Source organism: Rhinopithecus bieti, unplaced genomic scaffold (assembly GCF_001698545.2).
Source record: "Rhinopithecus bieti isolate Rb0 unplaced genomic scaffold, ASM169854v2 scaffold_6933, whole genome shotgun sequence".
Taxonomy (NCBI): Eukaryota; Metazoa; Chordata; class Mammalia; order Primates; family Cercopithecidae; genus Rhinopithecus; species Rhinopithecus bieti.
Window position 1 is genome coordinate 2,982,326 of NW_016805426.1, and position 12,060 is coordinate 2,994,385.

Sequence of the window (12,060 nt, forward strand, 5' to 3'; positions counted from 1 at the left end):
GGACACTGTATTCACAAACTGCTTTTAAAGCTGCAGTGATTTCACCATTCTTTTTTCCAAACTTCGCCATCAGTTTGATGTTTGTTCTCACTTTAATTTTTGCAGAATTCATTTGATAGGGGGTCTTTTCAAACTGATGTCTCATCCTTCTTAGGCCCTGAATCTAGATCCTGTTAGATATGGTATAACAAGTTACTATGAGTATATTTTGTTGCAAAATGTTTTGAAATTCATGCATGGATTTTTCATAATACACAGCTTGCATGAACTTTTTGAGGGCCCCTCATGTATTTCTGTCTCTTATTTTAAGGATTTCAAATATTCTATGTGCCCCTCTACCAGCAAGTGAACCACAGGGGAAAGGAGTATTGTGCACTTAGGACTTGTGAGGTTTCCAAATTGTCATTTCAGCCTCACACAACCTCCAACAGCTTTCCAGTTTTTCTTTCTCACAGTAATGTCCTTGTATTTAGGCCAGGTTGAGCCTCATCTTGCACTCAGGATAGGCAACCATTCCCAGGGTAGAAAACAGCCAGTGACTGCCCCCTGAACTTGGAAGGGCTCTTCTGTCTTGGGTTGGGTTCAGTTAGTCCCCTTTGCTTTCATAGCTTTCTGATGTCTTGGACAATATGGTTTTAGTGATTTATCTGGCTTCTGAAAGTTGTTGCAGCTGGAACAGTGTTCTTTTGTTTCCTACTGCATCTTACCTGGAAGCACAGTCTAATTAAACCAGACTCTCTCATTGCAAACATTAACTTTGTTAGGTAAATCTTATAAAAGTAGGAAGGGATAGCATAGGAAATAAATAAAAGATGTTATGATTTGGGAAATATGATACTTGAAAGAGTAAGCTCTTTTATTGTACAGTCTTACCCTCTAAAGAAAGGTCTTACTCAGCTATATCCTTACTCTCTGTGGCTATTCATTAGTCCAGTGAAGGTGATGTCTTCATTGCAAAGTAACTAATTGCGCAGCTTAAAGAACTTAGAACACATAGCTGAGAAGTCATTACTGAAAAGACTACAAGTGAGAACTGTGAAAACATACAACTATTAAATATACAATAAAAAGTTTCCATGGGATGAACACACATCATGAGATCTCTTTTCACATGCACTTATTCTTTTTCCATTCTAAACTCTTGCACTGTGTCATAGGTGCATATCATTATGAGTAGAATATGTATAATTTATAAAGTATTTTTGTCCTATGTCTTCAAATATATAATAAACCTGCTGGCATATGGACCAAATATGATAGTGCCCAGAGCAGCACTGCCAAGATACTTTTTTGATTAATTGATTGGTTGAAATTTTCCACTGGCATTTGGTTGATGCATTTAGGCAAAGAGAAAATCCATATTTGATTTACAGAGCCTAAATACATGTTGTGAATTTAGAGCAATCACATACACAAAAATTACAGTTATCTGCCATTCATGGGCAATAATTGTATAAAGACTCAAATTTGGCCAGGTGAGGTGGCTCACACTTGTGATCCAAGGACTTTGAGAGGCCAAGTGGGGAGGATTGCTTGAGCCCAGGAGTTTAAGACCAGCGTGGGCAATATATTGAGACCCTGTCTCTATAAAAAGTAAAAATAATTTAGTCAGGTATGGTCGTGTGAGCCTGCAGTCCCCATTGCTTTGGAGGCTGAAGTGGGAGGCTCCCTTAAGCCAAAGAATTCGAGGCTGTAGTGAGCTATGATGGTGCCACTGTACTCCAGCCTGGGCAACAGAGCAAGACCCTATTTCTGATAACAACAACAAAGACTCAAATTTGCTACTTTGTTTTATATTATCAAAATTGTTTAAAATTGCAGTAGGTAATACAATATCTTTTTGAGGAGGTGTTTGGATAGTGTCTTAAATTATTTACTGGTTCTGTTGGAAGGCTGTACTATTGACTGATTTCTTTTTTTTTCTCTTTTTGAGATGGAGTCTCGCTCTTGTCATCCAGGCTGGAGTGCAGTGGCACGATCTCAGCTCACTGCAGCCTCCACCTCCCGGGTTCAAGTGATTTTCCTGCCTCAGCCACCTGAGTAGCTGTGATTACAGGCGCCTGGCACCACACCTGGCCAATTTTTGTACTTTTAGTAGAGATGGGGTTTCGCCATGTTGGCCATGCTAGTCTCGAACTCCTGACCTCTGGTGATCCACCTGCCTCGGCCTCCCAAAGTGCTGGGATTACAGGCATGGGCCACCTCGCCCAGCCCAACTGATTCATTTTAGAAAGATTTCTCTTTATCTCACACCCCTTACTTCATCTTCATTTAATGAGTTAAACCAAGGCTTTTTTTCCCTGCAGGCTGGAGTGCAGTGGTGCAATCATGGCTCACTGCAGCCTTGACCTCCTGGACTCAAGTGATCCTCCCATCTCAGCCTCCTGAGTAGCTAGGACTACAGATGTGCACCATGATGCCCGGCTAGTTTGTCTTCATTTTGTAGAGGCAGAGTCTCATTGTGTTACCCAGGCTGGTCTCGAACTCCTGGGCTCAAGCAATCCACCCACTTTTGTCTCTTGAAGTGCTGGGATTATAGGTGTGAGCCACAGTGCCTGGCCAACAAAGGCTAATGAGAGCTAAGAACACAGCCACACAGAAAATGGGCATGAGCATGGTTTACCCAGCCTTTGCATCAAATTCATACAATCATATACCAACATGAAGAAAAAATGATGGACAGAACTCCAGATCTGGGAAGACTAATAATCCATAGATTAAGGTCCCCTTGAGTCATTTACATTAAATGTGTGTATTATTACACAGAACATGCCTAAGATTTTGATTAATTCAAACTTAATCTAAGCCTAAAGAGCATAATCTCTCTTGGGATTTTACATCTGAGTAGCGGATCACTTTTGTGTTGAACTCACAAAATACATCATTATCATTTGAATAAAAGGATGACATTTTTATTCGGGGTGAATGTATATGAAGATACGAAGATATGGGAAAGACCTACTGAGTAATTTGAGACTACCTAATTAATTTTTGATTTACTGGATAATCCATCATTTTTGGCTGGTATACTGCAAGGGGAGTTTTCTACTAAAAACGTGGTACATTTCTTTGATTCTCACTTGCTTCCTATAATCTTGAGTAGCTATGTAATGTAGACAGACCAAAGTGGGGAGTCTACATAAGACTATAGGTAACTTGAGTGAAATTATGTACCTTGTTACAAATTATGTAATACAAATTTCATATTATGTACAGTGTACATAAATGAAAAAATTTACCCAGGGACAGAATATATTGATTCCCAGCATATCCGATTACACCATGTAAATTAACATGTTAAAAGTGCAATTCCTTTTGCTTTAACATTCCGTTTCATCTTTTGACCACATTTTCCTGGACCCTATGATGCCATTAATTAAAAAAAAGCAACTCCAGCCAGGTGCGGTGGTTCATGCCTGTAATCCCAGACCTTTGGGAGGCTGAGGCAGGTGGATCACGAGGTCAGGAGATTGAGACCATCCTGGCCAACATGGTGAAAACCCGTTTCTACTAAAAATACAAAGATCAGCTGGGTGTGGTGGTATGTGCCAGTAATCCCAGCTACTTGGGAGGCTGAGGTGGCAGAATCACTTGAACTGGGGAGTTGGAGGTTGCAGTAAACTGAGATCATGCCACTACACCCCAGAGCTGGGCCACAGAGTGAAACTCCGTCAAAAAAAAAAAAACACAAAAAAAAAAAAAAAAAAAAAAAAAGCAACTCCATCTCAGGTGGGATGTCTTTGTGGATATCCCGCCACTAAGTTATATCTTTGTGGATACTCTAGGTTTATGTCATTGCTTGAAGCTGTCCTCTTGCTGATTCTTCTGCTGGAGAGAGGGGAGTGCTTCATTTCGGACTGTAACTGGCAGTTGGTAGGTGCCGTGCTGCCATCCAGTAGTCTTAATGAATGTTACAGACATGGTCCTCGTGTTGATTTAATGGAGGTACCCTTTTCACAGATGGTAACATAGACACAGAGAAGCAAAGCCGCCTCCTCCGTGTTCCACAGCTCACTGGTGCCCAAGTCAAGCCTAGAATTAGGGTGTTGGTGTTCTGGCAATGCTATGTTTCTGTAATTCTTCCCCTTCAGCATCACAATTTTGGCTTACTCTTGTTTTGTAATGTTGAAGCAATTCTTTTTTAAACCGAAAGATATTCTGTTTATTACTTAAAGTGATATTTGGGTCCCCAGTCTTTTAAAAAAATTTTATTTTAAGTCCTAGGGTACATGTGTAGGATGTGCAGATTTGTTACATGGGTAAACGTGTGCCATGGTGGTTTGCTGTACCTATCAACCCATCACCTAGGTGTTAAGCCCGGCATGCATTAGTTATTTTTCCTAATGCTCTCCCTTCCCACCCCACCCCCAGACAGGACCCAATGTGTGTTGTTCCCCTCCCTGTGCCCACGTGTTCTCATTGTTCAGCTCCCACTTATAGGTGAGAACATGCAGTGTTTGGTTTTCTGTTCTTGTGTTAGTTTGCTGAGGATACTGGCTTCCAGCTTCATCCATGTCCCTACAAAGGATATGATCTTATTCCTTTTTATGACTGCATAGTATTCCATGGTGTATATGTACCCCATTTTCTTTATCCAGTCTATTGTTAATGGGCATTTGGATTGATTCCATGTCTTTCCTATTGTGGATATCTGCATAAAGATACATATGCATGCATGTATCTTTGTAATAGAATGATTTATATTCCTTTGAGTATATATCCAGTAATGGGATTGCTGGGTCAAATGGTATTTCTGGTTCTAGATCTTTGAGGAGTCACCACATTGTCTTCCACAATGGTTCAACTAATTTACATTCCTACCAACAGTGTAAAAGTGAAGCAATTATTAATGCCATTACGTCTGAAAATTTTGTGCATGTACATAATAAAAATAAGCACCCTCCTTAAATAAAAAGGTCACTTTTACACACAATCAGAACAGTTGGGACAGCAAGGCCTTCAGTGATTCCCTTCTGTAAACCTTCCATAGGTAAATGATGCTCTCCTCATTTTACTTGCTTTGAATTGTTCGGCTGAAATCTTGACCTACAAACATATTGTATGTCAAGTGGCTAGAAAAACAGCAGGGGGGAAATCAGCTTTATTGCATTTTCTGTTAGGAGAATATCCTTAAATTATATCGAATTCTTGCCTTGTAAAGCACCATATGGCTCTTTTGCGTTCGTGGTGGCTGCTTTACCATACAGGCTCCTTGGAAAGTAATTAAATTGAACAGACACTGCCCTTGATTTAAAGTCAGAAGGGGAAGCAGTTAATTGAATAGAAATGACAGTTCTTTTTTTTTTTTTTTTTAAAGGCTAGGCCAAGCTTAGAGAAAACAAAAATATCAAAAGGGAATTGCCCTAAACAGTCAAGCTGAATGATTTGCTTGGTGAATACGATTTATTCTCTTTCACTTGAACCCAGGCAGGCAACAGTGGGACTTTGCGATTCCTCGTCACCTTGGTACAGAGGCTCTCAAACCTTTCCTCACTGGATTTTTCTGGTCCGTTTTCAGGTTGGAGGGTGAGGGTGACAGAAGCTGGGAAATGAAAGATGGGATTGTTTTCTTGTCATCCTGTATCCCTGCCACCTGGCGATGGTGTTTCTGGTGAGTGGAGATACATAATGGCCATCTCAATGCAACATGCTCCTTATTTCCTGGGGGTCAGGCACCAGGAGGACCAGGAAGGTAGAAGATCTGTTGAAATGTGACCCTATGTGGAATAGGGATGAGAGTCCCTGAGCTTGTAGAGGGGTCTGAGGAAATGACTTCAAGGGAAAGTTCACAGAACTCTGAAATCAATAGCTAAAAGTAAAAATGCTCATTTTCAAGAACAAAGTATCATTTAAATGCTCCTGGAGGAGTGAATGAAGAGAAGGAGCTAATCCTTGTCAAGTGATGGATATGCAATAAAAACCCAAAGTGGAAAAAAAATCAAATTTCAGTGCTAAAATCTACCGCCACGTACAGAGAGAGCTGGAAGCTCCTAGTACATTTGTACTGAATTCTTCATAGCTTGCCCTATTCAGTTAGCTTTTGCTTTTAAATGACATCCTTTTCATCTCTAGCTAAATCCTTAACCTTACGCACATCGCAGGAGAGTTACCTGGAACTTGATGCATCTGTACAGAGAAGACTGAGTTAGGGCATCGGTGAAGACAGTGTTTCTCCACGCTCCCATTATTCTTCCAGAACTGTTAGGAGTGGAAATCATTTCACCTTTGCACTTAGAAGAAAGCAACTCAGCATTCACAGTAAATTGCCTTCTGCATACTCTTAGGTAAGCAAGGGCTTCTGCCGCCGAGTCCAGTTTTCTAGTCTGCAGGTCAGGGAGCAGGTTTGCGTAACCCTGGGGAAGATGAATGCAGAGGAGCAGGGAGAGGCAGTCAGGAGAGATTCAGGTAAGTCTTGGCTTGGCTTTGAATGAACTGTCTTTTAGGGGATACTAACTTCCCTCTTGAGGCCACAGTTCCCTTACTGCTGTAAAGTGAAGCCGTCAGGGCTGATGATCTCTCAGCTCCTTTTAGCCTTGACATGGCTGTGTGCCAGGCCTCTTCACACCTACCCAGTGTATGTAAATGGTGGAATCACACACAAGCTTACACAACCAGGCACTGGCTGATTGAAGGGGGTGATCTGAGATGGGCCTAGGTTTCAGCTGGGATCACAGGCTTCCAGTGTAGGTGAAGTATTTTTAAGCAGCTCCTGTGTTTTAGGGACAAGTGCACAAAATGAGAGACTTCTTCCCTGCAAAAGGGAATTGGCCTGCGATTTCAAAGCACACAAAAGGTGGTATTTTGTTCAGGAGGGGTTGATAACTTTTCCATTCAAAACGTTCGCAAGTTACAGTCTTTCTAAATTCCTTAATCATAAAATAAAGATAGTGGCTTGGGGATTTAAGCACCATCTCCCAATGTGCATTTTGCAGTGAAATTTCAAGAACTAACAACAAATGTGTGGGGATGGGGGTGGGGGAAGGACCCTGCTTATAAACAAGGCTACGTGGGTATCATTAGTACTGCACTTCTGAAAAATTTTAATATGCTAAGAGTACACTTCAAACTTTTAAGGTGGGAATATAGTATTTACTTAACTCATTTAATTATAGTTCATTTATTTATAGTTCATCCTTCCCCCACAGACTCATTATGATTATTATTTTTTGAGGGGGGGTTCAAGGCAAAGGTTTATTAAATAGCATGCAAAGACATCAACCAAAAAAGAAAATAACATTTTACTAAAATCAAATATTTTTCCCCAAAAGACGTCTTTGAGAAAATGAAAAGATAAGCTACTGACTGGGAAAAAATATTTTATATAAATAGCATATTTTACTCTCTTCCTATCTTCACCTATCCCACCTGTCCCTCTACTTTCTTTTTTTTTTCTTTCCAAGTTTTATTTTGGGTTCAAGGGAATTCATTGTTATTATTATTATCTTAAGTCGCTGGTGTTCTGAGGAGGGTAGTTAGGGGAGCATTGCTTCAGGGAGTCCATGCTTTCAATCTTCACGTACTCTCTTAAAGAGCTGTCCCCGTCATGTCTCAGCAAGGGAGTTTCAACTTAGACATATTGAAGAACTTTCCGTTGTGAAATTGTGTCACAGTTGAATGAGGAAGACTCTAGGATTTTCCTTTCCCAGAATTTTGTTCCATCGTCCACGAACCGTGGTTTCTGTTCTCATTCAATCAACTTTCCTAAGATTCTTGTTAAACACTCTGATTTGTGAATGAAAAAAAAAGTGCTCTTTCAAACAAAGAGCAATTAGAAAAACTATCATCAACACTCACGTCAAACCAAGCATGGTTTTCTGCAACAATTGGGAGTAATATTTGGAGGTTTTGTTCTTTCCTTTTATTTCACATTGTGGCCAAGAAGTCGGTATTAGCATTTTCATGCAGTCTGCGGGTGGTGTTGCTTATCTCTGCTGTTACGTAACCCTCATTACTCATTAGGATGTGGTATTCTTACTGTGTGGCCTCAAACATTTCTCAGACAACAGAATTGGATGTAATATTTGGTAGTAGAGTATTCAAGTTTACCAAAAACTTTTCGCATTTGTGGATTTTTTTTTAAAAAGGTGTATGCTACTTTCACTGGGTTTTGTTAAAATGTTTCTTCTGTTTTGGCAGGTTTCGGTTTGAAGACAATCTAGTTGTTTGAAAAATATAGGTTGGCATACCACCTAGGAAAGTCCCTCCCCAAAGCACAGCAGACAGAACAGGAAGTCACAAGTGGCTGGCAGAGATTGCTGCTCCTAGCTTCTCAGTGTTCTCCCAGCATCTGCATCTTTTCTGATTGGTATGAAATCCACAGTGGATAATGAATAGGGAGAGGCAGCACTGATTTGTTCTCCTTGGGTTTCTAGATTGGGGTAATTTTCACTGAGGCCATTGCTTGCTATTGTACATTTCTGGTAAGCAGAGTTTTGTATATTACCCCATGATTATGACTCTCGGCACTGGGGTGGTGGCCGTTATTTATTTTTGAATGAATGAATAAATGGATTGTACAAAGCTTGGTATCCTGAAAAGATGTGCACGTGAACTCCAGCTCCATCAATAACTAGCTGCCTGTCCCTGGAAAGCACAGCTTTTCTTGGCTGTCGTTTCTCCGCTAGCTTAGATTACGGATACTCTCCCAGGAAAGTTGACTCTATTTCTCATAGAATATAGCAGAGTCTTAGAGCAGAGTTACGACTCAGTTTCTGTACCATTCTTTTCCCTGGATTTGTCAGAATTTCCAGCAGAAAAAGGAACAGAACTCGATCTGGCACCTTCTTTCTGTACCAGTCTTTACTCCGGACTCCAATCTTTCTCTCTTTGGCTACCATGTGACTAACTCACCCCACCCTCTCCCGGCTGTAAAATATCCCAGAAAACAAAAATATTTCAAAAACATCTAAATACTAAAAGGAACATGTCATTTACTATTAGCTTACTACATTCCAAATTTTCATGCTCTGTTTTACTGAATCCACACAATTGTGTTGTGGTCGTCGTGATTATTCCCATTAAGTGACATAATGAGGCTAAAGGGGTTGTCCTGGACACAAAGCCACACAACTAGAAAGTGTGGGAGCTAGGGTTAGAACCCAAGGCTCTACTTTGGGAGGCCAAGGTGGGCAGATCACCTGAGTTCAGGAGTTCAAGACCAGCCTGGCCAACATGGTGAAGCCTCGTCTTTACTAAAAACACAAAAATGAGCCAGACGTGGTGGCGCATGCCTGTAATCTCAGCTACTCGGGAGGCTGAGGCAGGAGAATCACTTGAACCCGGGAGGCGGAGGCTGCAGTGAGCCGAAACTGTGCCATTGTACTCCAGCCTAGGCGACAGAGCTAGACTCTGTCTCCAAAAAAAAAAAAAACCCAAAGCTTTTTGTCTTCAAAGTCTGTGCTGTCTCCTTACAAGAAAAGTGAGAGCCTTGGACCAGCCCTGAGGTTCCTTTTGGCTCTCTAATTCTCTGTGCCTAAAAATGTTGCCACTGTCTTCCCTACTTTGTATCTTACTTTGTATTTCACCGCCTCTGATTTTTTTTTAGCACCCCTAATTTTATAGCCCCAAAGCAATAGCAGTCACGTGTTCTGATGTGGCAAATATTGAGAAGTTTATTTGTTAAGTCTGGGTTTGAGCCAGATGTCACCATGGCGTTTCTGCAGCCTTCTGCAAGCTGGGGGCTGTGTTTTATCTTTTCATATCTAGAATAACCTGTGAGGTCAGTTTTATTATTATTGCTACTGTGTAGGCAAAGAAAATGAGGCAAAGAGGGGCCACACAGCTACTAAATAACAAAGCCAGTCTTAAATCTAGGTCTTTTGTCTGGAAGTCAAGTGTTATTTTCATTCAGTGCTGGCACAGAGTAGGCATTTAACAAATATCCATTGAATGAATAAACGAATGACAGGATCATGTCTTAATTTTTATTTATTTGTTTATTTATTTTTTCTGAGATCGAGTCTCTCTCTGCTGCCCAGGCTGGAGTGCAGTGGTGCCATCTCAGCTCATTGCTACCTCCGTCTCGGCTTCAAGCGATTCTCCTGCCTCAGCCTTCTGAGTAAGTGGGACTACAAGTGTGCACAACCATGCCCTGCTAATTTTTGTATTTTTGGTGGAGATGGGGTTTCACCATGTTCACCAGGCTGATCTTGAACTCCTGACCTTAGGTGATCTGCCTGCCTTAGCCTCCCAAAGTGCTGGGATTACAGGCATGAAACACTGTGTTTGGCATGATGTCTTAATTTGTTTTCTGTGCTCTTAAAACACAAAATGTAATTCCTACACAAGGTGTAATCTCTTCATCCCTGTAATTGCAGTACTGTGGGAGGCTGAGATGGGAGAATTGCTTGAGGTCAGGAGTTCAAGACCAGCCTGGACAACACAGAGAGACCCCCATCTCTACTAAAATTAAAAAACATTAGCTAGGCATGGTGGTGTGTGCCTGTAATCTCAGCTACTTGGGACGCTGAGGTGGGAGAATTGCTCCAACCCAGGAGGTCAAGGCTCCAGTGAGCTGTGATTGTGCCACTGCACTCTAGCCTAGGTGACAGAGCGAGATGCTGTCTCACAAACAAACAAACAAAAAATAAAGAAAGAAAGATTTGTTGAATCACAATAATGATACACCTCCTTTTATGTGCTTCTCCCAATGTGGAACTTATTTCCCCATGATTATTTATTTGCTGATTTTTAAATAAGACGTCTACTTAGTGATGGTTTTTCTTTTCCTACTGGTCTGTACCAATATGAAAACATTGCTTTCTCTTCCTTCTTCAGGGCCTCTATAGAATGATGAGAAAGCTGCCTAATTCTTCTTTGCCTCAATATTCTTCCCCAGGAAACAGAGAAAATCAGAGTGGCTTTCATGTGAGACAATGTGTATAAACTGTAAAGCAAGCACAAATGTTTGTTATTATATTTTATCCATTGTGCTTTCGTAAGAAATGCCTTGAGCAACAGGATATGCATTTGGAACAGTTTTTTTTTTTTTTTCCAGCAGAGGATGAAGGGGAAATTTCCTTGGTTCATCTCTTGTCCTTGTCAGCATTATCATTACTATTATCAACTAACATTTATTGAGTACTTATCATCAGTAGGGCAGGGTATAAGATCTGCTGAGAAGCGTAAGATGTCATCTTTGTAGCAGAGAGATTTATAATTTAATTAGGAAGACCACATATGCTAATGGATTAAATAACAGTGCAGAGTATCCTAAGATAAATGCCCAGTGAATACTTTGTTTTATTTTGTTTTGTCTTTTGAGACAGGGTCTGTTGCCCAGACTGGAGTGCAGTGGTGCAATCATGACTCACTATAGCCTCGACCTCCCGGGCTCATGTGATCCTCCCATTTCAGCCTTTCAAGTAGCTGGGACTACAGGTGTGCACCACCATGCTTGGCTAATTGATTTTATTTTGTTTTGTAGAGACACAGTCTCGCTTTGTGGGCCCCATCTGTTGTCAGATTCCTGGCTTCAAGGGATCCTTCCTCCTCGGCCTCTCAAATTGCTGGGATTACAGGCATGAGCCACTGTGCCCGGCCACCAAGTGAATACTATGGCTACTAAAACCTACAAGAAGTCAGAAGGGAGACCACAGTGAAGACAGTATAATGAGATGCTGATCTTGAAGGATGATCGAGTAGCATTCGGTAGTCAGTGACCCAGTGGTGCGTCTGTTGGCCAACGATTAGGGAGCAGTTAGCTGTGGAAAAGAGGCACATTGCAAGGCCCAGGTGCTCTAGCCATCTGAACTAGCCAGTGACAGCACCTTATCATGATGGGTTTTCAATCCATCTGCTTTTTTTTTTTTTTTTTTTTTCTTTTTTGGATCCGGGAGACATTGATAGTATAAGGCCTAAGGAAAATTTGTTAAGTTGTTGTTTGTCATAATATTTATTGTAGTTACTGAGATAAGGCTAGGTACTTGAGATACGTACATCTTTGTATCAACAAAGGCTGAAGGAGAAAATTAGTTTGGGGTTTTGTAATCTTGAAAATGACAGCCAGTAAAATAAGATTCACATATCATCTCCAGAATTGTTTATATCTGACTTTTATTT

General features: G+C 41.0%; 1 long non-coding RNA gene across 1 annotated transcript; it reads left to right on the top strand.

Moving 5' to 3' along the window:
* The first annotated feature begins 5,532 nt into the window (after positions 1 to 5,532).
* LOC108529891 (uncharacterized) lies at positions 5,533 to 8,224 on the top strand. The gene is made up of 3 exons (XR_001885706.1): positions 5,533 to 5,611; positions 6,102 to 6,284; positions 8,137 to 8,224. It is a non-coding gene; the product is annotated as an uncharacterized LOC108529891 (long non-coding RNA).
* Positions 8,225 to 12,060: the final 3,836 nt, after the last annotated feature.